Source organism: Dendropsophus ebraccatus, chromosome 7, assembly GCF_027789765.1.
Source record: "Dendropsophus ebraccatus isolate aDenEbr1 chromosome 7, aDenEbr1.pat, whole genome shotgun sequence".
Taxonomy (NCBI): domain Eukaryota; kingdom Metazoa; phylum Chordata; class Amphibia; order Anura; family Hylidae; genus Dendropsophus; species Dendropsophus ebraccatus.
The window spans coordinates 79,560,356-79,585,651 of NC_091460.1; the positions used below are offsets into that span (position 1 = coordinate 79,560,356).

The 25,296-nt window shown below is 41.2% G+C and overlaps 1 pseudogene; it reads left to right on the plus strand.

Moving 5' to 3' along the window:
- Window positions 1-2,982: 2,982 nt before the first annotated feature.
- LOC138796567 (large ribosomal subunit protein uL5-like) overlaps window positions 2,983-25,296 on the plus strand; it is a 165,479-nt pseudogene continuing 143,165 nt past the window's right edge.

Consider the following 25,296-nt stretch of genomic DNA (forward strand, 5'->3'; position numbering starts at 1 on the left):
TACTTTTGAAATTACATGCCGAACATTGAATGTTTATCAATGCAGCAGGAGTCAGATTTGAATCAAATTTGAATCAAACTGCTTAATTATTACACATATAAAATTGAATTGAATGTCTTTTATGGGAGTATTTTAAGAGTGTACATGATAAATTAAAGTAAAACACATAATTGAAACGCACCTGTTTGCTACAAGTAGTGTATTGCAGGTTTGAAAGTATGAAAACTGATCCACCTCCTTGTCCCCAAAAACTAAGTATGCTCTCTCATACTCTCAAATAATCTCTGCATCATTAGTCAATAAGGCCTATGATGAAAGGAATACCATTACTACTGTAATGCAAAGTAGAATCTCTGATATTTTGGGGATGTGGAGCTACAAAGGCACAGAAAACTTGGTCAAAGTTGAAGAAAAGATAAATACAGCATCTTATCAGCAAATACTGAAGCCAGATTTGCACTCATTAGACTAAAAGATGCACATGGGATGTACTTGGATGTTCTAACATTACATCAATCCAAAACACAAGGCCAAGTCGACCTGCCAGTAGAACAATTTTCTGGAGTAGCCATCTTAGTCTCCTGACCACTTTGGGGAGATCTCAAGCGTGCAGTTCATGCAAGACAGCCCAGAAATTTAGAAAAACTGAAGGCTTTTTGCCAAGAAGAACGGGCAGCTTAACCATCTATAAAAAAAAAAAAAAAAAAGCCTCACCTGCAACTACCACAAAACACCTTAAGCTGTGATTGATGTAAAGGGTGCAATACACGATATTAAGAACTGGAATATGTAAACATTTGATCAGGGTCATTTGGATGTTTTGTTTGTTATTATTATTTAAAAAAAGAAAACACAGTAGTTTGACAATAAATTGCTTCACCTGACCACTAGCCATGAGTGGGAAAAAGTTTCTGTGTTATCATTCATATTCTCTAAAAAAAAAAGAGAGCAAAAATTCTGCCAGAATATGTAAACTTTTAAGCAGAATTAGTGCAATGTATTAAAGTAGTGATATAATAATTACTGTAAAAGTCCCCTTGTGGGACAGATATATATAATAAAATGTACTAACTTCCCCCCTCCTTTTTTTAAATTAAGCATACAAAAATAAATACAAATTAACATACTAGGCATCCCTGTGTCCATGACAAGCTGAAGAATAAAATGTACCTGTTTATCCCACACAGTAAATGAGTTAAAAAAGTCCTTAAAAAGCTAGAATTCCTGTAATTTGTTACCTGTCCCCTTAAAAAAAAAAAAGTCATACATATTCTAAATTGGTACTAAAATGTTAAAAAAAAAGAAAAAAAAAAGGTTATAAGGCGAGCATTTTGAAAAAAAAAAATTACTTGGTCATTAAGGCCCAGAATGTGTGACGAGGGAAGGGGTCAAAAGTCATTTTAGTGCATACATAATATATAGAAAATGTTTCAAAACGTTTGAGTGGGAGAAAGATGGAATACAGCAATTTTGTCTTTCATATTTTGGGTTTAGTTTTATGACATTCACCAAAATAATTAATATGCTACCTTTATTCTAAATATGGTAAATACTAAATGCATTTAGTACTTTATAGTCTATTGCTTTTGTATACTTTAGTATTCCTATTTTCACATTCCAAGAGCAATAACATTTTTACATTCCCTTTAACAAAGTTTGTTGGTACCATGGGGAGTATATATGATGCACAGAAAATAGCTATTATGGCAATGTTTTTTAGCATGTTTTTTTTTTTTATTGTTTTTCTACAGTGCAGAATAAATAATACAATCACATTATGGTCATTATGAATGAAGCAAGCACCTTATGTTGGATCGCAGGAGCGTTTATGGCACTATGTAAGAGAGCTTATTCCTTGTCAACTTGGCACATAGCACCATAAACTGTCTTGTGACAATTTTTAAAGGCCACAGAAATTTGGACAACCCTTGCATACACAGTGGAATTTAAAAAAAAAATGATTTATGGCAGCAGGCAATACGTAAGAGAGTTTAACCCTTTCTCGCACGAGGACATAACTGTACGTCCTTGCGCGGGTTGTGGGCGTTCAGACCGGGGTCGCGCCGCCGCGGTCCCGGGTGCCTCATGTAGCCCGGGACCGCGGGTATTAGCGGGCACGGTTCGATCGCCGTGCCCGCTAATACAGTAATCAAATGCAGCTGTCAACCATGACAGCTGCATCCGATTACCGGAGGCAGCATTTCCCTGTTGTCTAGTGGTGGAGATCGCTCCTCCAGGACGTTGTCCCGGAGGAGCGATCTCCGTTACTGAAGCTGGCCGGGGACCGCTCCAAATGGCGCCGTCCCCGACTCGGCACTCCTTTGTTTTCAGCTGCAGCAGCCGAAAGCAAACGAGTGCCGATCTCATTGATCTTTGCTGTATAACTATACAGCAAAGATCTCAATGAGAGATCAAAGTGTATATACTAGAAGTCCCCCAGGGTGTCTTCTTATATATATGTGTAAAAAAAAATAAAGAAGTATTGTTATTAGTAAAAAGCCCCCTCCCCTAATAAAAGTCTGAATCACCTCCCTTGACCAAATTTCTTTGGCCTTTAAATTGCAAGACAGTTTATGGCGCTATGCCAAAAAATTTACCTCTGTTACATATTGCCTGCTGACATACGTCAAAGTTTATGGGACGTTACATCTCCCTGACTGCGCACTGGATAATTGTTGTGAAGGCAGGGACCAGGACACAACCTGGGAAGGCCTCCTTGCTGCCCCCACTCAAGATTGTGGGCCCTGTGTCTGGTTCTGTCAAGGCTTACGCAACCGCTCCTACTACTACTCTTCCTTATCACCATAACGTTGCCCTCACCAACTAGCTTTTGATAACTTTCTTGCCTTCCTTAGAAGTTGTAGCAGATTTAAAGGCAGGATAAGCCAGGTCTTTTTAATCAGCCAGGTTTTTCAATCTTGAATTTCAAATTCAATCCGATTAAATTAAAATTTTTATTTTTTTATTGAGAGCACCTCAAAAATGGGCATATGGCTCTTCAAATCTAGCAACATTGTTGAGAAATCTGAGAGGGAAAATCAAATCCTGGAGTTGAGCCTTAATATATGTGTTGTTGAGAGTGGTGAAAGGCTGACTTGAGCCACTAAAGTGCTGGAACAGCTTACCGGGCAGACCCCTGTATTTTCAAAAGCTTAACTTTTAGCATCAGGAGGAGAAATGAAAACATTGCAGTTCACTGTACAATTTGGGGAGCTAATGCAAAAGAAATTCTTGAGAGAAGCCTCAATGTCAGAGAATTAGAACTGATGAAGAACAACATATCTGACACTAGAAACTTTAGCTTTGGTGTCCAGGGGCATATCAATCTGGGAATTAAATATGACCCAAGCTTAGGAATTTATGGGCTGTAATTCTATGGGCGACCTGGATGCAGTACTGTTGATAAGAAATACAAAGCTGGCACAAAATTGTTAAAGAAGAAGCCAGATTTACATGCCCCTTTTACTAAAGCCAATTGGCCTTACATTTACATTTGTATCATGATTTCCTCCTGAGTGCAGACGTAGATCTTGATAAATCATCATGACATATCCTCTCTGCCTTGACCCCCCCCCCCCCATGCCTACCATTCAAGAAAACGATCAAGGCAGTTGTACTCAAGAAAGAAGGCAAGTACTTGCACCTTCTCCCTAGCATACGCCAGGGGCGAAACATTCATAAGTTTCCCCATGGTGTCTTACACTAGTAACGACGTAGCACTCATCACTGACCTTTACCCAGATCCCATTTCATGATGCTAGATACAAATTTTAACTGTAGCGAAGCTCTTTTATATTCCATTGGTGGTTGTATCTGAATAATGCAAAAGGGATAATTAAAGGGTTATAAAAAAAAAAAAAAAATGCCCTGAACAACAAAAATATAATCTTTTAGCCATGGAAGATAGCTGATATTTAAAATGTAACTAATATTAACCCCTTAGTGACCGCCGATACGGCTTTTTACGGCGGTCACTAATGGTCCTTATTCTGCTGCCATCAGCTTTTTACGGCGATGGCAGAGAATAAGGCTGCGGGGCCGGGACGGCCCCCACCCCATCCCCCCGACTACCGGAGGTAGCTGAGGGGTTGGGGCAGTGTGTGGGGTCCGTCCCGCCCCCCCCCCTTACCGACGATCGCCGCTATTAACGTTATAGCGGCGGCCGTCGGTAAAGGGGATTACCGGTGCTGCCGCCGCCTTTTATCTCCCCCCGCCGTGAATCTACGGCAGGGGGAGATTAAATAAATGTCCCCCAGACCTCAGATCAGCCCCCCCTAGTAGGGCGATCTCTAACCCCCCTCCCCCGGCGGCCATCATTTCCAAGATGGCCGCCGCCATCGCTGTGAACCGACTAATGTCGGTTCACAGCGATGGAAAAGTTAAAATGAATGAAAGCCCCATGCTCTCCGCCACCGGAGGTAGCGGAGAGCATGGGGCAGTCATCGGGGACCCCCCCTGTGGGGTCCCGGTACAAGCGATCAGCGTTATATACTATATACCGCTGATCGCTTGTACCATGTGCTCCCGGCACTTTTTATCCCCTGTCACCATGAATGATTGGTGACAGGGGATAAAAAGTGATGTCCCCCCACCCCCCAAGTCGCCCCCCACCCCCCCTGTCACCCCCGTCCCCCAGTCACCCCCCCCTACCCCATATACTCACCTGCTCCTGGAGCTCCGTCCTCCTCGACGTCCTGGCTGGTTATGAAGTGCGCATGCGCTCCACAACCAGCCAAGCTCTGAAAATTTAAAGTGACAGAGACTAATTTGGTCTCTGTCACTGAACTATGATTACTGTGATAGAAAATATCACAGTAATCATAGTAATACAGTGAAAATGAATGTATAAAGTACAAAAAGTGACAAACATACAAAAAAATAAAACACACACTTCAGTTTATCAGTAACAATCCCAGATTGTCTGTAACCCTTCCAGGTTGCACATAACCCCCCCCCAGGTTCTCCGTAATCATGCCAGATTACATGTAACCCCCCCCAGATTGCACATAACCACCGCGCATTGCCTCTGCCCACGCCACGATGCCTCTGCCCACGCCACGATGCCTCTGACCACCGCACGTCGCCTCTGACCACCGCACGTCGCCTCTGACCACCGCACGTCGCCTCTGACCACCACACGTCGCCTCTGACCACCACACGTCGCCTCTGACCACGGCACGGCGCCTCTGACCACCCCAAATTGCCAATGACCCCCTCCAGATTGCGGTGCCCATGCCAGATTACAGGTATCCACCCCAGATTGCCTATAAGAACTTCAGTTTATCCGTAACCACCCCACATTGCCTGTAACCACCCCACGTTGCCCGTAACCACCCCAGATTGTCAGTAAGCACTGCAGGTTGCCCGTAACCACCCCACGTTGCCCGTATCCACCCCAGATTGTCTGTAAGCACTGCAGGTTGCCCGTAACCACCCCACGTTTCCCGTAACCATCCCAGATTGTCTGTAAGCACAGCAGATTGCCCGTAACCAGCCCACGTTGCCTGTAACCAGCCCACGTTGCCTGTAACCATCCGACGTTGCCGTAACCACAGCAGGTTGCCCGTGACCACCACACGTTGCCCATAACCACCCCTCGTTGCCCGTAACCACCCCACGTTGCCCATAACCACCCCAGGTTGCCGTAACCACAGCAGGTTGCCCGTGACCACCCCATGTTGTCCGTAACCACCCCAGATTACCTGTAACCACCTCAGGTTGCCCATAACCACCCCTGGTTGCCCGTAACCACCCCACATTACCTGTAAACTAATTTTTTTTATTTTATTTTAGTAACTGCGCTATTCTAATAACCATTACTAGCTGCGGTTTTGCTCCTGTAAATTGGCGCTCCTTCCATTCTGAGCCCTGCTGTGTGCCCATACAGTGGTTTATGCCCACATATGGGGTACCGTTGTACTCAGGAGAACCTGCGTTACAGATTTTGGGGTACGATTTCTCTCCTGTTCCTCGTCAAATTGAGAAATTCCAAACTAAACCAACATATTATTGGAAAAATTAGAGTTTTTCATTTTTACTGGCCAATTTTTAATACTTTCCTCTAATACCTGTGGGGTAAAAATGGTCACCACACCCCAAGATGAATTCTTTGAGGGGTGCACTTTCCAAAATGGGGTGACTTTTGGGGGGAATCTATTCTGCTGACACTACAGGGGCTCTGCAAACGCACCTGACGCTCAGAAACTTCTTCAGAAAAATCTGCACTGAAAATGCTAATTGGCGCTCCTTCCCTTCTGAGCCCGGCTGTGTGCCCATGCAGTGGTTTATGCCCACATATGGGGTACCGTTCTACTCAGGAGAACCTGCTTTACATATATTGGGGTGACATTTCTCTCCTGTTCCTCGAGAAATTGAGAAATTTCAAACTAAAGGAACATATTATTGGAAAAAATCGAGTTTTTCATTTTTACTGTCTACATTTGAATACTTTCCTCAAACACCTGTGGGGTCAAAATGCTCACCACACCCCAAAATAAATTTTTTGAGGGGTTCACTTTCTAAAATGGGGTGACTTATTGGGAGATTTTACTCTGCGGACACTACAGGGGCTCTGCAAACGCACCTGGCGCTCGGAAACTTCTTCAGCAAAATCTGCATTAAAAAAGCTAATTGGCGCTCCTTTCCTTCTGAGCCCTCCTGTGTGCCCATGCAGTGGTTTATGCCCACATATGAGGTACCTTTTCACTTAGGAGAACCTGCGTTACAAATTTTGGGGTACTTTTTTCCTCTTGTTCCTCATAAAACTGAGAAATTTCAAACTAAAAGAACATAATATTGGAAAAATTTGAGTTTTTCATTTTTACTGTCTACTTTTGAATACTTTCCTCTAATACCTGTGGGGTCAAAATGGTCACCACACACCAAGATGAATACTTTGAGGGGTGCACTTTCCAAAATGGAGTGACTTATGGCGAGATTTTACTCCGCTGGCACTACAGGGGCACTGCAAACGCACCTGGCGCTCGGAAACTTCTGCAGCAAAATCTGCATTGAAAAAGCTAATTGGCGCTCCTTCCCTTCTGAGCCCTCCTGTGTGCCCATACAGTGGTTTATGCCCACATATGGGGTACCATTGTACTCAGGAGAACCTGCGTTACAAATTTTGGGGTACTTTTTTCCTCTTGTTCCTCGTGAAATTGAGAAATTTCAAACTAAACGAACATATTATTGGAAGAATTCGAGTTTTTCATTTTTACTGTCTTCTTTTGAATACTTTCCTGTAATACCTGTGGGGTCAAAATGGTCACCACACACCAAGATGAATTCTTTGAGGGGTGTACTTTCCAAAATGGGGTGACTTATCGGGGGTTTTCTCTCTGCTGACACTACAGGGGCACTGCAAACGCACCTGGCGCTCAGAAACTTCTTCAGCAAAATTTGCATTGGAAAAGCTAATTGGCGCTCCCTTCCTTCTGAGCCCTGCTGTGTGCCCATACAGTGGTTTTCCGCCCACATATGGGGTACCGTTGTACTCAAGAGAACCTGCATTACAAATTTTGGGGTGCTTTTTGTCTCATATTCCTTTTGAAAATGAGAAACTTTAATCTAAACGTATATATTATTGGAAAATTAAAATTTTCTATTTTTTTTACTGCCTAATTGTGAATACTTTCCTCCAGCCCCTGTAGGGTTAAAATGCTCATTATACCCCTAGATTAATTCTTTAAGGTGTGTAGTTTCCAAAATGGGGTCACTTATGGGGGTTTTCAGGATACCAGACTTCTAAATCCATTTAAAAAAAGAACTGGTCCCTAAAAAAATCAGTTTTGGAAACTTTCACGAAAATTTGATAATTTGCTGATGAATTTCTAAGCCCCGTAACACCCTAAAAAAGTAAATTATGTTTACCAAATTATGCCAGAATAAAGAAGACATATTGGTAATGTGACTTAGTAACTAATTTATGTGCTACGACTTTCTTTTTTTAGAAGCAGAGAATTTCAAAGTTCATAAAATGCAAATTTTTTAAATTTTTCATGATATTTTGATGTTTTTCACAAAAAACACACAAAGTAGTGACCAAATTTTGCCACTAACATAAAGTGCCATATGTCACGAAAAAACAATCTCGGAATCGCTAGCATACGTTAAAGCATCACTGAGCTATAAGAGCATAAAGTGAGACAGGTCAGATTTTAAAAAATTAGCCTGGTCATTAAGGCCCAAACTAGCTGCAGCACGAAGGGGGTTAATATTTTTTTTAAAGGGAGAAAACAGTGTTCACTATATTAAAAAAAATATTGATCCAATTGTTGTTTAGTAAATATGAAATGATGGATGGAAATTCTAACTTGAGCTAACAATGCTTGGGTTGCCTGACTGCATCTTCAAATTTCTCTATACATAGATTGCCGATAACACTGCTCTATGCTATGCTTTGACATAGCATAGATAAGTACATGCAATCTAATGATTGCATATTTTACAGTAAATGAAATTGTAAAAAAAAAAAAGTGTAATAAAAAAAGTTTTTAAAAGTATTTAAAATAACCCTTATAACCCCCCCCCCCCTATAAAAGTTTAAAAGACCCCCTTGCCCATTATAAAAATAAAAATAGAAAAAAAAAATAAATATATTTCATATCGTAGCGTGCAGAATTGTCCGAACTATTAACCCTTAGAGGATCGGGCCAATTTAAATTTTTGCGTTTTCGTTTTTCCCTCCTTGTGCTTAAAAGGCCATAGCACTTGCATTTTTTCATCTAGAAACCCACATGAGCCATTATTTTTTGCACCACTAATTGTACTTTGCAATGACAGGCTGAATTTTTTCATAAAGTTTACTACCAAACCAGAAAAAAAATTCAAAGTGTGGTGAAATTGAAAAAAAAAACGCATTTCTTTTATTTGTTTTTTTTTTTTTCGTTTTTACGCCGTTCGCCCTGGGGTAAAACTGACTTGTTATATGACTTGTTCCTCAAGTCATTATGATTACAACAATATATAACATGTATAACTTTCATTTTATCTGATGGCCTGTAAAAAATTCAAACCATTGTTAACAATTACATGTTCCAAATAAACGCTCCATTCCTAGGCTTAGGCTATGTTCACACTGCGTATGAGTCTGGCCGTAGTTCGTACGCCGCCGTACATGTGCGGCTGAAACTACGGGTGTGGGAAAAATCACCATGCGGCCGGATGCGTACGAACCGCGAACATACGTCGTAGTACAGTTATGCTTCCCTAGTTTGTTTCGAAGTGATCTGAAACAGGTCATTTACTTGGAAATCTTCGCCCAGCCCAATAAAACTCACAGAACCTTTTGGATCAAAAAATCAAGTTCAATTTCGCTTAAATAAGTACTTTGTACGGGACCGCACTGGAATCCACGGCCGTGAGTTTCAACATTTCCGTCCTCAAACAATGGTCTTGTTAATTTTTCACTGCGCCGTATACGATCTGGCCGTAAGCTCATACGTAGTGTGCATTGTGCGGGCATATATCGTATAATTTCAAGCGAACGCATCAACCTCAAAACTACGTGCGTATATTCGCGGTTTGCACTACAGCCGGAAACATACGCAGTGTGAACATAGCCCTATGCTGAATAGATATGCAGCATAGATTGATGAGATAGGCACATCGATTGCTTCCGGCTGCTGCAGCCGGAAGCAATCGAGTTCCGAGCCGGGATCAGCGGCATTACGGCGCTGACCCCGGACGGGGTAAGATGTGTGGATCGCTCCTCTGGGACAACGTCCCGGAGGAGCGATCTTCCCCACTAGACACCAGGGAACGGGCTGCATCAAGTAATCGGATGCAGCTGTCAACTTTGACAGCTGCATCCGATTACTGTATTAGCGGGCATGGCGGACAGACCATACCCGCTAATACGAGCTACGAGCGGCACCCGGGACCACGGCAGTTCAGAGCGCGGCCACCGCGCGGCCCCACTCTGAGCACATGGAGACGCCCCTGGATGTACAGGTACGTCCAGGGTCGCCTAGGGGTTAAAATATAAAATTAGTGTTCCCGCACGGTGAACGGTGTAACAGGAAAAAAAAAAAGGAACCAGGATTGCTGATTTTATTAAACTATATATCACAAAAAAATTGATAAAAAGCAATCAAAATTTTTCTGTTACACCAATTTGAAATTAATAAAAAATAGAGATCATGGCGCAAAAAATGACATCCCAACCAGCCCTGTAGGTGGAAAAATATTAGCACTATGTAGGTGGAAAAATATTAGCGCTATGGCTCTGAGAAGGCGGAGAGGAACATTGCAATAATCTTACCCTGACTTTTGTGCATCAAAGGGCTCTGTCTTGAAGGGATTAAAGAGTAGGGGGTTAGTGATGAGCGAGTACTAAAATGCTTGGATGCTCGTTACTCGAGACGAATATTTCCCGATACTCGGGTGCTCATTATGAGTAACGAACCCTATTGAAGTCAATCGGAAACTCAAGCATTTTTGCAGTGGACCCAAGTTCGGTAAAGGGAAGGTGGTTTTAAAACCTGTCAACCTCAGAAAATGATGGAAACACCACGAAAATGGACAGTAAACAGCAGGGGCAGAATGCATGGATGCCCCTGAGGCTGCCTAATCGCACCATTATGCCAAATTATGGGCAACAGCCTGGTTAAAAGAGAGGTAGGCAGATGAACCACCCAAACACTTATTCTGTCACAGCATGGCAGTGAGAACACAGTGAACAATTAAAACAGAGGTAGCATATGAACCACCCAAAAACTTAACCTCACAAAGCATGGCAGTATATTTATTACTAAATATAAAATTATATTTTATATTTATAGTATATAAATATACTATAAATAATATATATATATATATATATATATATATATACAGTATATATATATTTATATATATATATATTGTATTATATATTGTATTATTATTATTGTTGTACATATTTATATATTTATAATATTTATTTGTTTATATATTTACAATGTTTATTATATTATATTTACATATTATATTTATAGTATATAAATATATTATTTATATTTATATTTATTAATATATATATTAGTTATATATATATATATATTTATATATTATACTATTATTATATTATAATTATTATATTATTATATTATATACTGTATTATTATTGTTATTATATTATATATATATATATATATATATATATAATATTTTATTATTTATATATTAATATATTTATATACCTATATTTATATATTTATTTATTTATATATAAATTTATTTATATATGTGTGCGAACACAAGAAACCATCAAAACAAAGTTAGCATATGAAGCACCATAAAATTTAGCCTGACACAGCATGGCGTTGAAAACACACCCTGCCCAGAATCATGACCTATGCCTACTGCATTGCTTGGAACCCCACCCCCACGCCCTCGTCCTTGATCCTTACCCCTGGGCTTCACCATTTTATGGACACTGCACAGTCAAGACTGAAATAGCTGCACTACAGATCACAACAAGCCAAGAAAATATATTACTCAGACTACTTTTAGAGGTAGAGGTCGTATAGAGTCTGTTTGTAAGTGCTGCTACATGCTGTGTAATGTTCTGCTCTGCTGTTAACTCTTTCTGTATATGTAAGTGATGCACAGTAATACTCTACATTCTGCAGTACTGAAAGAGTTAACAGAGCAGCCCGTTTTATGGCTCTTCTCCGGCTCCTGAGGTCAGAGGTCAGCAGTTGTAGATTGTTGTTTGTTTTGAAGCTCCCAGGGGGCCCATAGTGGCTCAAACAGTTAAAAAATCTGGTCACCGCACAGAGCACACTGTTATCTATAGTGCTGTCCCATACACACTGCGTTGCTGCACTGTGCCTGTCCTGGATCTTCTCTCCCTGACTATTGCTCTGAGGGGGGGGGGGGGGCGCTTTGTCAGTTTTCACCTCAGGCGGCATAAAAGCTAGAATCGGCTCTGGAATCACCCTATATATAGAGGGTGAGGGGAGGTGCTGACATCACAGTGGGGCTTTCAGGTGATTTGACAGGACATAAAGGATTATGGATTATCTCTTACTTCCACTAAGTGACAGAACTGTAAGCTAATGTGCAGCTGCCATCTTGGCCGCCATGTTTAGCTAATTTTGCTGTGAATTCGCTTTGTAGAAAGAACCGAACTGAACCAAACTCATCTTTAGTTATGTAACTTTGGTCTTGCTGCATCACCTGTGAACTGCACAGTATATCCCACAAACATGTGTAGTTAAATAATTCAATATGTGATGGTGACCAAAGGTAAGAAGGCAAGTACCACTTTATGAATGCAATATAGGGGAATCTCTACATGGGACTTGTGGTCCTGCTAAATCACCTTTTGGTCCTGCTAAATGCCCTTTTAGGCTATGTTCACACACTATAAGAGACCGGCGGTTCATGGACCCGGACGGCTCCCGGTTCCCGGCCAGTACTGCAGTTTTTGATGATGTTTAGTGCCGCAGAGTTCTGATGCGGGCAAATCCTTGTGTGGCCCCATCAGAACTCCCAACTGCACACTATGGAGCGAGCGAGCGACCGGAGCTGCTCGCTCAAAAGTATGCACTGACAGGGTTTTCTGCGGCCGCTATTCAATGAATAGCGGCCGCAGAAAACTGACATGTCACTGACAACTGACAAGAGATCCCAGCGGGAGCATAACCTACGTGTATACGCTCCAGCCGGGATTCCATAGAGGCCAGGTAACGTATATTTTCGTATTAATCATGGGTGTTGTTGCAATCGGCAAGAATGGCTGTACTTTTACGGAAATATATGTTGTGTGAACATGGCCTAAGACTGTGTAAAATATCCCACAGGGAAGTGCAGTCAAGTGCGTAGGGTGATTGTTATCAAAATCCAGGCCTCTAAAAACACTACATGCTGATGTTCAATGCTTGTTTAAACAGCTGATAATGAGTAATTGTAATATGGAAAACTCATTTTTGGAGATGCAATTATCTAACCCAAGCATTGTTAGGTCAGATCAGCAGTTCCACATATAGTTTAACCCTTTGAGGACCAGGCCCAAAATGACCCAGTGGACCGCGCAAATTTTGATCTTAGTGTTTCCGTTTTCCCCTCCTCCCCTTCTAAGAGCTCCAGCACTTTCAGTTTTTTATCTACAGGCCATGTAAGTGCTTGTTTTTTACAGGAATAGTTGTACTTTGTAATGGCGTCATTCATTTTACCATAACATGTATGATGGAATTCCAAATATATTATTTATGAAGATATAAATTGGTGAAATCGCAAAAAAGAATGCAATATGGTAACGTTTGGGGGGTTCCTGTGTCTACGTAATATACTATATGGTAAAAGCGACATGATACCATTACTCTATAGGTCAGTCCGAACACAACCATATGCAGGTTACACAGATTCTCTAATGTTATATATTTTTTTTAAATGAAATCCTTTTTTTTGGGCAATTAATTATAAATAAAATGGGACTATTGTGACTCTTATAACGGTTTTATTTTTTCACCTACGGGGCTGTATGGGGTGTCATTTTTTCCGCCATGATCTCTAGTTTTTATTAATACCATATTTGTGAAGATCGGACGTTTTGATCACTTTTTATTAATTTTTTTATATATATAATGTAACATAAAATCGGTAATCCGCGCACTTTTTTCCCTCTTTTCGTGTACGCCGTTTACCGTTCGCAATGACGCTTGTTATATTTTAATAGATCGGACAATTACGCACGCTACGGTATATTATATGTTTATCTATTTATTTATTTTTATATGTTTTATTTATATAATGGGAAAGGGGGGTGATTTCAACTTTTATTGGGGGAGGGGTTTTGGGGTTGTGTGTTAGTGTTTTTAACTTTTTTTTTTTTACACATTTGAAGTCCCTTTGGGGGACTTTTACATTCACTACTTGGATTTTTACACTGATGAATGCTATGCCATAGGCATAGCATTGATCAGTGTTATCGGCGCTCTGCTCATTGAGCCTGCCTGTGCAGGCTCAGTGACCAGAGCGCCGTTCGGACCGCACGGAGGCAGGTGAGAGACCTCCGGCGGCCCGTTTTACCGATCGGGACCCCCGCAGTCACACTGCGGGGGTCCCGATCGGTAAGTGACAGGGGACTCCCCCTGTCACTTACACTTAAACGCCGCGGCGTTTAAGGAGTTAATGTCACACGGCAGCGCGATCGCTGCAGCGTGTCATTACCGGTGAGGTCCCGGCTGCTGATTGCAGCCGGCCCCCACCTGCTATGAAGCGCGCTCCACTCCGGAGCACGCTTCATAGCGTGAGAAACACCCAGGGCGTACAGTTACGCCCTAGGTCGTCTGGGGACAGACTTCCATGGCGTAACTATACGCCCTGGGTCGTCTAAGGGTTAATATTTACCCCAATTACCGCAATTAGATTAATATTTTTAATGTAGTACATACTTATTTCTACCTATTTTAAAAGTTTTAAATATCAGCTAGTGTTGCCTCTAGCTTTTATATTTTTGTTGCTCATATGGTAGCTAGACCCCTTAGTACTTATATTGTGTTAAGGTGCGTTTACACGAAACGATAATTGGCCCGATCGTACGATTAACGATGTCGGAGTTACGATTTTTTTTCATAACGATCAGCGTTTAGACAGTACGTACGGAAAATCGTTTTGCGATCGTCTTGCAATTGCTTAAGCCTATCTCACACATTGGTTAAATCGGCGAATGACTGTTCACACGGAACGATCTGCAATTTTTTTGCGAACAACGAACGACGATTTGATAACATGTTGAAAGATCAAAATGAATGATTTCACGTTCGTCGTTGGATGGTTCACTGCGTTTACACGTTTGATTATCGTTCGAATTTGATCGTTATCGCGCAAATTCGCACAATAATCGTTACGTGGAAACGCACCTTTAGACCCCTTTATTAAGCCTACTTACAGTATTAAGTTCCTCTTTGCAGTCCCTTGGAAGGCTTTTGACTGGAGACATGTAACCTGGAGCTTTTCCTCTTTGATCTAGCCTTCTTAGTTGTTTCTTGTCTTTGATCCTTGATACAGCACACAGTATAAGGCATTATAAAATAGTATAAATCAATGGTAAACTCCCGGATAATGTTTAATCTTTTTAAGTCAAGGTCATATTACATGAAATGACTATTTGCCAAATATGGCCCTGTGTAGTAAAGCTAGCCATAAACCAATGTTTGTTTGACAGCTGATTGCTCACTTTAAATTTGTCATAAAATAAACCTCTATCGGCCACACATCTCTACATGTAATAGGGGATGTGCTGTTGATGGCTTATTAAAGCAAAGGTTAAAGAAAAAATCAAGCAATGTTTGTGCAGCCCTGGCCACACAATCATGGAGTCATGTAGTAGGCTCTGTAAGCGAGTTTTGCTTTAGTATATTGGCACTTATTTACAGTGGGCTCTGGTCATGTAATACGGCCTTAGGCTAGGTTCACACACAGTATTTTTGTTTAGAATTTTGGTCCTTATTTTGCAACCAAAACCAGGAGTGGAAAACACAAAAAGGCTATGTTCACACACTGTTAAAAATTGAGTGGATGGACGTCATTTAATGGCAAATAATTGCTGTTATTTCGAAACAACGTCTGTTACCTTTTGTTCAGTTTTCTTTTCTAAAAATAAAAAAATACAGCAAAGTACAAAGCAAGAATGTTTCAGAACTGTCAGTTTCATGCATACTATTACAATATTAATTATTTTTTGGACTGGTGATTGACCTAAAGTCAGTGAAGTAATGCCCACCTCCATAAATAAATAACAACCATGTGTAAAAAAGGGACATTGTCATGCTTATGAACAGATGTCCCAGAAACACATTAAAATCAAAATGCTTGAATGCATTCACAATGTCGTTCTGTTTCATGTAAGACAAAAAGAAATACTAAAAGGCAAAACCATAAAAAAATGCTGGCCAAGATATTTTATTTATCACTTAGTCCTTGGCATATTCAATTCAGTATTCAAAAAGAGCCCTTTAAACACACTTTAAAAAAGGAGGAAAAGAAAAAAAGGTGTTAAGCTTTGCTTTCCAGAATGAGAAGATAATTACCATCACACACATTTCAGGAAATCTCAGTAGGGATGCATTTGACTCCATTTATCCCCTTTCCTTTCATGCTGACTTTACAGTAACATAAAACTTTCTTGTGCCTGGAATATAATGCTTTGCATCTACTTAGGTACACCTAAAGAAATTAAGAAAGCGTCTTGATTATTTTTAACCTAAACAATGTGTTGAATACTAGTTCTCCGGTCTGTTTTTAATTAGAAGGTAACAAAACAGTGTAATTAAAGCACAATTCTAATTTTATTTTAAAAAGTAAATGAACAGCAATGCCCCTTAGACATTGCACATAGGTTATCATTAAATGTTCTAATTGCACGTGCAGAATTGTTCTATTGTAAGTCTTTGCACAGTATATAACCGAAGCCACATATTCTTGTTGACACAAAACAATTCGCCAATCTTAATGTCACCAACGCTTTGGTCATTTTACCACAAATAGCCCATTCATGACTAAACCAATTATGTCCAACTAGCCTCATTAAAAGTATGGGAAGTCTCTACTACACGTAAAAGCTGCAGAAGTGTGTTCAGTTTGGGGGGAGGGGGGAATGAAAATTCACACACTTCACAGTTTCTAAGCACTATACATATATATATATATATATATATATATATATATATATATATATATATAGCAAAATCTGCTTGTACCCACTGGGTCCATTACAAAAGTTCATTATAAAGGTTTGATTGGGTGTTTTAGGTGCCTTTTATATTTAACTAGAAAATGTACCCGGCGCTGCCCGGGTATAAAGTGTTGGTGTGTTAATTAGATTTCTTCTAAGATGCCCAGGAGGCCAAACTATGTTTTTTTTTTTTTTTTACGTGAAATCACCAGTAGCCCTTTAAACCCCGCCAGTTCTGCACTGTTTATGTAAATTGTAGCTTATGCACATTAGAAATTAACTAAAAACTTTAAACATCCTAAATACCTAAAAGCCAAACAGATGGCATGTGATTAGACTGTATACAGAGCTTGGTTATATACAACATTGGCAGTGTTATATACAGAGCCTGGTTATATACAACATTGACAGTGTTATATACAGAGCCTGGTTATATACTGTACAACATTGGCAGTGTTATATACAGCCTGGTTATATACAATGTTGACAGCGTTATATACATAGCCTGGTTGTAAGCAACATTTTCAGTGTTATTTACAGCCTGGTTATATACAACATTGGCAGTGTTATGCTGAGCCTGGTTATATACAACATTGGCAGTGTTATACAGAGCCTGGTTATATACAACATTGGCAGTGTTATACAGAGCCTGGTTATATACAATATTGGCAGTGCTATTGCCCAATGCATAGACATAATTTTTTTTACCTGATACAACTCTGGAGCAGCAACACACAATTGTCCATGCGGAAAACATGCAGAATCCAGATTTATGCCGCCACCTGCAGTGATCGGCCTTGGGCCTTGTTTATTGTCATTGCAAATGGTGCTTAACAGGAAACTGCAATCTTCTAAAAGGTATTGTTTCATCTGAGTTAATCAGTGCAAATAGTGTATACCTATAGTGCATAGTTGGAGGGGTTCTGTATACCTAAAGTGTATAGTTTTTAGGGGTCCCATATATATGTAGTGTATAGTTGGGGGTGGGGACTGTATACCTATAGTGTATAGTTGGGGAGGGGCTGAATATCTGTAGTGTGTAGTTGGGGTGGGGCTGTGTACCTGGAGTGTATAGTTGAGGGAGGTCCTGTATACCAGTAGTGTATAGTTGGGGGGTTGTATACCTGTACTGTATAGTTTGGGAAGTCCTGTATACCTGCAGTGTATAGTTGGTGAAGGTCCTGTATACCTGTACTGTATAGTTCGGGGGTCCTGTATACCTGTAATATATAGTTGGTGAAGGTGCTGTATACCTGTAATGTGTAGTTGGAGGAGGTCTTGTATACCTGTAGTTTATAGTTTAAGGGTCCTGGATACCTGTAGTGTATAGTTGGTGGAGGTCTTGTATACCTGTACTATAGAGTTGGTGAAGGTCCTGTATACCTGTACTGTATAGTTTGGGGGTCCTGTATACCTGTAGTATATAGTTGGTGAAGGTGCTGTATACCTGTAATGTGTAGTTGGAGGAGATCTTGTATACCTGTAGTTTATAGTTTGAGGGTCCTGTATACCTGTAGTTTATAGTTTGGGGTCCTGTATACCTGTAGTATATAATCGGTGGAGGTCCTGTATACCTCTAGTATAGAGTTGGTGGAGGTCCTGTATACCTGTAGTGTAAAGTTTGGGGTCCTGTATACCTGCAGTGTCCTGTATACCTGCAGGGTCGTGTTTACCATTAAGCACCCATGGTCTGGTGCCTAGGGCAGCACCTTGGAAAGGGGCAGTACCAGGGAGCAGGGGGGAGGAAACAACTTTATTATTTTTTGTTTTTCTAGTCTCACACCTCCCGTTCAAAGTTGCCAGAAAATCTGGTGTCTTTTCGAGGGGGGGGGGGGGTATGGTGGTATTGGTCAAGTCTGGTATAGCGGTGTTATCCAGTCACAGTATGGCGGTATTGGTCAGGTCTGGTGGTGTTATCTAGTCACAGTGTGGTGGTATTGGTCAGGTCTAGTATAGCGGTGTTATCCAGACACAGTATGGCATGTTATCCAGTCACAGTGTTCACAGTGATGGTAATGAAAAAATGATTACAGCCCCATTCTCTCAGCCACCAGAGGTAGCGGAGAGCATGGGGCAGTGATCGGGGACCAACTGGTGTGGTCCCCGTACAAGCCATCAGCGGTATATACTATATACCGCTGATCGCTTGTGCCATGTGCTAGCCAGCACTTTTTATCCCCTAGCAAAGAAATCAGAAAAAATTTCACTTGGCACTACTCCCCATCATATATACACATTCCGTATGTAATTAACTGCTTGTGTGGCTCACCCTTATGGTCGGTCTGTTTCAGCGTATGACTTGGCGTGGTGCTCTGCAATCCAAAACGTAGAGTCCAATATGCAAGATAGAGAATGATGACGTTGCGGCACTCACTTGAATTCATTGAAATCTTTATTAATCGCTGAACAGCATATAATGTAACCACATGTGCTCAAAAAAGGTTACATGGCAGGTACAGGTGCATTCCACTTAAAGCTCTAAGCTCTAAATGCTTTAAGTGGAATGCACCTGTACCTGCCATGTAACCTTTTTTGAGCACATGTGGTTACATTATATGCTGTTCAGCGATTAATAAAGATTTCAATGAATTCAAGTGAGTGCCGCAACGTCATCATTCTCTATCTTGCACTTTTTATCCCCTGTCACCACAAATCATTCATGACAGGGGATAAAAAGTGAAGTGTCCCGTCCCCCCAAGTCGTCCCCCCATCCCTCCAGTCACCCCCCATCCCCCAGTCACCCCCCTACCCCATATACTTAGCTGATCCAAGGAGGTCCTTCCTCCTCCGCGTCCAGACTGCTTTTGAAGTGCGCATGCACTTCAGAAGCATTAAACTCTGAAAATTTTAAGTGACAGGGACCAATTTAGTCCCTGTTACTGAACTATGATTACTGTGATAGAAAATATCACAGTAATCATAGTAATATAGTAAAAAAACACCTCACGTTGCCTGTAACCACCCAACATTGCCCGTAACCACAGCAGGTTGCCTGTAACCATGAATGTGTAAAAGTACAAAAATTGAAAAACATACAAAAAAATAAAACACACACTTTTTATTATAGTAATAATTGCAGTTTACTCCCAGATTACCGCTAACCCAAATTACATGTACCCACCCCAGTTTACTCCCAGATTACCGCTAACCCCAAATTACATGTACCCACCCCAGATTACCTATTAGCACTTCAGTTTATCCGTAACAATCCCAGATTGTCTGTAACCCACCGCAGGTTGCGCATAACCACTCCAGGTTGCCCGTAATCATGCCAAATTACATGTAACCCCCCAGCTTGCACGTTGCCTCTGACCACCGCACGTTGCCTCTAACCACCACAAATTGCCAATGACAGCCTCCACATTGGCCATAACTACGCCAGATTGCCATCACCACCCCAAATTAGAGGTACACCCCAATTACCTATAAGCACTTCAGTTTATCCGTAACCACCCCAGATTGTCCTTAACCACCTCACGTTGCCTGTAACCACCCAACATTGCCCGTAACCACAGCAGGTTGCCTGTAACCATCCCAGGTTGCTCGTAATCCCCCCAGATTGCACATAACAACCACACGTTGACTGTAACCTCCGCACATTGCCCGTAACCATCCCAAATTGCCAGTGACCCTCTACAGATTGCCGTAACCACCCCAAATTACATCCCAGATTACCAATAAGCACTTTAGTTTATCCGTAACCACCCCAGATTGTAACCACCCCAGATTGTCCTTAACCAGCCCACGTTGCCCGTAACCACAGCAGGTTGCCTGTAACCACCCCAGATTGTCTGTAACCACAGCAGGTTGTCCGTATCCACGCCAAATTGTCCATAACTACCACACATTGCCTGTAACCACCCCACTTTGCCCGTAACCACAGCAGGTTGCCTGTAACCACAGCCGGTTGCCCGTGAGCACCCGAGATTGTCGGTAACAACCCTATGTTGTCCGTAACTCCCCCAGGTTGCTGTAACCACCCCAGGTTGCCCGTAACCACCTCCAGATTACCCGTAACCACCGCAGGTTGCCCGCAACCACCTCCAGATTACCCGTAACCACCGCAGGTTGCCCATAACCACCCTACGTTACCTGTAATCATTACCTGTAATCATTTTTTTTATTTTATCTTAGTAACTGTGCTATTCTAATAACTATTACTAGCTGCGGTTTTGCTCCAGCAAATTGGTCCTCCCTTCTGAGCCCTGCTGTGTGCCCATACAGTGGTTTATACCCACATACGGGGTAATGTTGAACTGAAAAGAACCTGTGTTACAAATTTTGAGGTACATTTTTTCTTCTGTTCCTCGTGAAATTGATAAATTTCAAACTAAATGAACATATTTTTGGAAAAATTCGTGTTTTTCCTTTTTTTTTCTATTTTTGAATACTTTCATCTAATACCTTTGGACTCAAAATGCTCGCCACATCCCAAAATGAATTCTTTGAGGGGTTTACTTTCCAAAATGGAGTGACTTATGGGAAGATTTTACTCCGCTGGCACTACAGGGGCACTGCAAATGCACCTGGCGCTCGGAAACTTTTTCAGCAAAATCTGCATTAAAAAAACTTATTGGCGCTCCTTCCCTTCTGAGCCCTGGTATGTGCCCATACAGTGGTTTACGCCCACATATGGGGTACCATTGTACTCAGGAGAACCTGCATTACTAATTTTGGGGTGCTTTTTTTCATGTTTCTTTTGAAAATGAGAAACTTTAATCTAAACGTATAGATTATTGGAAAAATTACATTTTTCATTTTTTTACAGCCTAAGGCCCACAACGTAAGGGACCGGCCATTCCGTGACCCCGGCCGGGTCACGGAACGGCCGGTCTCTGCCTGGATCATCTCGGCCGGTACTTAGGTACCGGCCGGATGATATTTCCAGCTACAGAGCTCTGATGCAGGCGCATCAGCGCGCGCCCGCATCAGAGCTTCCCATAGCACACAGTGAAGCAAGAGGCCGGAGCTGCTCACTTCACTGTGTGAACTGAAAGGGTTTCCTACGGCCGCAATTCATTAAATTGCGGCCACAGAAAACTGACATGGTAGTTATTTTCGGCGCCGCACAGATCCCGGACGGAGCTTTTACGATATGTATACGCTCCGGCCGGGATCCCATAAAGAAACAGGCAATGTTCGCAGGCGCATAAAGTACGGCCATTGTTACCGATGGCAACAACGGCCATACTTTTACGGAGTGTGAACATAGCCTAATGGTGAATACTTTCCTCAAGCCCCTGTAGTGTCAAAATGCTCATTAAACTCCAAGATTAATTCTTTAAGGTGTGTAGTTTCCAAAATGGGGTCTCTTATGGGGGTTTCCAGTATACAAGCCTCCTAAATCCATTTAAAAATAGAACTGGTCCCTAAAAAATCAGTTTTGGAAACTTTTACGAAAATGTGATAATTTGCTAATAAATTTCAAAGCCCCATAACACCCTAAAAAAGTAAAATATGTTTACCAAATTATGCTAGAATAAAGAAGACATATTGGTAATGTGATTTAGTAACCAATTTATGTGATACAACTTCCTTTTTTTAGAAGCAGTGAATTTCAATGTTTATAAAATGCTAATTTTTTAAATTTTTCATATTTTGATGTTTTTCCCAAAAAACACACAAATTAGTGATTCCTACATTCTGCAGAAGCTATGAAACTTTCCAAGGTGCTGCCGCAGATCCCAGTATACCTGGTTGAAGTGTTCCCATTGAGCCGGTAAATACATAAAGGAATGAATCCAAAACCGTGCTTGCTCACTGCTGTGGTTTGCTGACAAGTGGTCTGAATAAGTGAAGTTGAAAAAAGGAGATATAAGAAGGAGTTACAAGTTCTGGTAAGTGCTAAATCTCTTTCTTTTTCACTGTTTTTGTTGCACTGAGGATGATGGCTAGCGAGATGGAAGGTTTCATTCAGTGCGCAGTCTGCCGCATGTACGCACAACTGGAGCAGGAGTTCCAGGGTGAGTACCGCTGTGACAGATGTGAACATGTTGCCCATCTAGAAGCTTGAGTTAGAGATCTGGAGAAGCATATTGCAACACTGAGGGAACTTGGCCACCTTGAGAGGGAACTTCGGCTCACTGAGCAGGAAGTTAGTGGGGTAGTGATGGAGGGTGGTGATATAGATCAGGAGGCCCAAGTAAGTAGCTTGGTTAATGTAGTTAGAGGGACCAGTAAGGGATCCAAGAAAAGGAAGGCCACTTCTCCTACTGTATACCCAAGCAAAATTGCCAAGTTAGGTGATGATGCAAGGGCATCCGTGTCAGAAATGGCAGCTCTAGTGGAACCTGTTCTCCCTAACAGCCGGGGGAACAGTCCAACTAGTAGTGGGCGAGATGGTATTGTAGGTAGGCCTAGACAGTTAGTGGTTGTAGGGGATTCTATAATCAGGAAGACGGATAGAATAATTTGTTGCCAAGACCGCCTCAACTGAATGGTTTCCTGTCTCCCTGGTGCCAGGGTTCGGCATGTGGTGGAAAGGGTGGATAAATTACTTGGGGGGGCTGGGGATGACCCAGCTGTCGTGGTCCATGTGGGAACCAATGACAGGATACAAGGTAGGTGGAGGTCTATTAAAAATAATTTTAGAGAAGTAGGTGCTAAGTTGAAGTGAAGGACCTCCAAGGTGGTATTCTCTGGAATACTGCCTGTGCCATGCGCATCGCAGGAAAGACAGCGGGAGCTTAGGGAGTTAAATGCATGGCTCAAGTCTTGGTGTAGAGAAGAAGGGTTTGGGTTTTTAGAGCACTGGGCTGGATTTTCATTGGGGTACAAACTGTTTTCCGCAGATAATTTGCACCTTAATGGAAGGGGGTCCGCTGTGCTGGGGGAGAGAATCCTAGAAGGGGTGGAGGGGTTTTAGGGATGTGGAGGGAGGACAATGTAGTGTGTAATATAGTGGCGGATAGGTTAGAGAGGGGACAGAACATTGAGGTGGGAGGAGAAGGGTCCTGTGGGGGGAGGATAAGAGCAGTGGATAGGGAGATACATCTGTTGCGGATGAACAGTGAGGATGATTGTAGCCACAGCACAGTAATAAATCCTATTTCTTATAATGAAGCGGTTAAACACGATGGTAATATAAAGTGTATGGTTACTAATGCCAGATGTCTAGCCAGCAAGAGAAAAGAGCTCTTTGCAAGGGGAAAAGATGTTCCAGGTAAAACCACATCAAAGGACAAGAGGGCACTGCCTCCGCCTGGAGAAAAAAAGGTTCAATCTCCGGAGGCGACAAGCCTTCTTTACCATGAAAACTGTGAATCTGTGGAACAGTCTACCACAGGATCTGGTCACAGCAACAACAGTAGAGGGCTTCAAAACGGGGCTAGACAAGTTCTTAGAGCAAAATAATATAAATGCATATGTATAGAACCTATCACCCCTCCCTCTTCCCTGTATCCATCCCCTCCTTGGTTGAACTTGATGGACATGTGTCTTTTTTCAACCGTATTAACTATGTAACTATGTAACCTTCTCCTGCTCCTCACCCTGGTGGTCCTTCTTGACTGAGCTTCCAGACGTGGACGCTGAAAAAAATTACAGTAGATGAGCCAGCTGGGGAGCTCCAACCATAGGATCATGATCCAGCAAATCTCCATGTTCTCCAAGAAAAAGCTTTTTTTTTTTCTTTTTCTTTTTAATCTACATCTTTAATTTGTGCAACTGCAAAATACGGAGTACAATACGGATGAAGTCCTGATGATATTTTGCGGATTGCAGAGAAAATAATACTGATCAGGAATTTTTTTCCTTAAAATGATACTGATGTGTAAATGAGGCCTTACAGTAGCAAAATTATATTTGATATACTATACTAAGGAGCAATTTCCTGCTTATGTCATGATTTGTTTGAATACTTGGTATACCATATGGAGCAGATTTTTAAGAAACGTCAAGTTTAAAACACAATCCAATCTGTGATTTATTTAAATGTCTACTAATTCTGGACTTCAGATTCCACTAGTTGGTCTTAATAAATCACTGACAGCCTTTACTGTAAGAGTGAGACCACTGGATTTTTAAATCTACTAACTCTACAACAAGCTTAAATTTAAAGTATGGTAAAGTAGATATATATATATATATATATATATATATATATATATATATATATATATATATATACTCAGTTCCTCCTGCTTTATAACATGTTACCCCTATATCGAACTTTCCTTTCAACAGAGAATCTATTATTTTTCTTGACCTATCCCACCAGCTTCTTCATTATCATGATGCATTGTTTTTTTTTTGTTTTTAAACAAGACAGAAATTATTCCGTTTATGTATTTTATTCCCATCTTCAACTTGCAAAACATTTAATATTAATTTAGAAAACCTGAAGTCTAAATTTTCAGTTTTTAACAAAGAGCTAATTTAATTCTGCATAAAGATTTTCCATTAAATATCATGTATTGTATTCACAGATAGGTTTCAGGACATTCCAGAGTTCAACAACAAGCAGTAACATAGAAGAAAATAATTACATTTCCATTCTATAAATTCTTGAGCTACAGTATCCATACCTCCTGCCAAGGAAACTCTACAAAACGCTATATACTTAATGGTAAATGTTATTTTAACACTTCTTTCTGGCCTCCAACCTAGAATTATATTGCTTATTTTATTAGCTC